This window comes from Heterodontus francisci, chromosome 22 (genome assembly GCF_036365525.1).
Source record: "Heterodontus francisci isolate sHetFra1 chromosome 22, sHetFra1.hap1, whole genome shotgun sequence".
In the NCBI taxonomy this organism is placed as follows: Eukaryota; Metazoa; Chordata; class Chondrichthyes; order Heterodontiformes; family Heterodontidae; genus Heterodontus; species Heterodontus francisci.
In genome coordinates, this window is record NC_090392.1 from 53858996 (window position 1) to 53861404 (window position 2409).

General features: G+C 43.6%; 1 pseudogene; it reads left to right on the forward strand.

The window, feature by feature from the left end:
• The first annotated feature begins 352 nt into the window (after positions 1-352).
• LOC137381561 (N-myc proto-oncogene protein-like) lies at positions 353-1207 on the forward strand (annotated as a pseudogene).
• Positions 1208-2409: the final 1202 nt, after the last annotated feature.

Genomic DNA, 2409 nt, shown 5'->3' on the forward strand with positions numbered 1-2409 from the left:
AGCTGATACATGAAGTCCACAGTGAAACAGACCTGGCACAAGACCCAGGGAGGGGTAATTTCTCAGCCAGATGACAAACAGGCAGTTCACATTGTGAACCAGAAACATCACGTTGGTGAAGTCAAACAACTGGAAACTTTTGTCACTGTTAACAACACGTGCCCAAAGAAAGCTTTCAAACATATACTCAGGTTTAAGATTGACACCAGCGCCAGTCCGAATCCTGAAGGATAGGTACCGGAGTTGTTGGAAATCAATGATACAACCGACAACTGCAAAGCTAGCTACATACAATGAGTCACCCATCCTGCAGTGGCACACTAACAATGCAATGCAGCTATGGCAAGTCGGCATGAAAACCACAGTATTCCAGCTGGTAGACATGAGCAGACCAGCAGTGGCAGGACCACCAGCATGTAAGGGCCTCAACATCATAACTATCCATAAGGTGATCAAGTTATCAATTACAGCAGAAGAGACCAAGGGTTCAAGCATTTCACAGTTCCTCCAGGATTTCAGTGGTTCTGGTTTGGAAAGTATCAGCCCATTCTCAGAGACACCACACCAAGATAATGAAGATCTAAACTCAGATGATGAAAGTTCTTTGTCAACAGGCAGTGTTTCCTCACGCTCCAGCAACTCAGAAGAAGAGATTGACATTGTCACTACTGAGAAGCAAAGACTGACAGTGAGAAGTATTGTCAAAGGGAAATCTCCAAGGACTGGAACCCACTCACAGACCCTGGCCAGCATAAAACAGTGCAGTCTGGAAATCCAGCAACAGCACAACTATGTTGCACCTTCACTTCTACTCTCTAGAGAACCGCCAGCACCACAATGAGCCAGATCGGACAGGTGCCTCCATGAGGCCAACTATTCCTCCCCCAACAAGTCCTCGACCTTGAGTCCCAGGCCTTCAGACATGGAGGATGAGGAGAGGCAAAGGACACGCAATGTCCTGAGGAGGCAGAGGAGGAATAAGTTGAAGCATTGTCTGTTGGCTCTTCGAGATGAGGTGCCGGAACTTTCCAAGAATGGCAAAGCCTCAAATGTTGTCATCTTCAGAAAAGCAATAGAGTATGTTAGTAGGCTGAAGGCAAAGCAACAGAAACTGAATGCAGAGAGGGAGAAACTTCATAAAGAACAGAAACAGATGAGATGCAAATTCCCCAAGCAAGAGATGTCAAACCACAAAAGAAATATATGAACCTTTAAGCCTCTGCATGTGTAAATTTCACAATCCCTATCCTTGTATCTGTAAATGTTATAATCTATATCCCATATAACTAGTTTTGAAGTTATCTAATTTTATGTGCTTTTACTTATAGCATACGAGACTTATCTTTGGAAAGAAAGGGGATGTTGTATGATTGCCTTTAAGAATGATGTCCCTTTAAGATCTTAGTATGCTAATGAGCTAGGTAATAGGATGCAGTCATGTGACTACAAGCCAGAGTCAACTGTAACACCTAGAGGAAGGTTCTGTAAATAGTTTGTTCTGTACTGCATGTTGTGTGATTACCTTTAAGAGTGATGTCCCTTTAAGATCTTAGTATGCTAATGAGCTAGGTAGTAGGATGCAGTCATGTGACTACAAGCCAGAGTCAACTGTAACACCTAGAGGAAGGTTCTGTAAATAGTTTGTTCTGTACTGCACGTTGTGTGATTACCTTTAAGAGTGATGTCCCTTTAAGATCTTAGTATGCGAATGAGATAAGTTCCAGGATGCAGTCATGTGACTCGGAGCCAGAGTCACTCTGCTACTGTAACAGCTAGGAGCAGTTTCTGTAAATAGCTCTGTAATGTGTACAATAGTTTAACTGTAAATAAACCTGTCTGAGATCCTCAACTAACTGGACTGTACGCATCTCATTTATGTTGCATCAGACAACATAAAGGACTCATTACAATGTAAAAGCAGGGATAAGGCGAGACAGAAAGAAAGAAAGCAAAAATGGATGGAAATAGGGACAGCAAGAGAGAAAACAGACACAGAAGGCAGAGAGGTAAAAACAGTACAGAGGGCGAGCAATCAATGAAACAAAGACAGAAGACAGGAGAGAGAACCACAGATATATAGAGAGCAAGAGAGAGGGATAAAGAGAGAGAGAGAGAAATATTGATGGGCTCCCATCCTAAAAGCACAATTTCTGGCATACCACCTGAGGCTTATCTAAAGTGACACTGTATCTCTTAAAGCAAGGTTGTATTCCCTTCTTTTATATTTTGTGCCAAGTCATTCTGAAGGCATTACCATACTGGAGGGCTGCCCCCAAATTTCAGATCCCCTCTGGAGAGCCGGGAGGAGGAGGAGGCCAGGGACAGTATGCAGAGATTGTTTCCCGGAGCATACCAAGGGTGATTAGCCTGCAGACCTGGACAGAGAGGTCTGACAGGGCCAATGCCAGT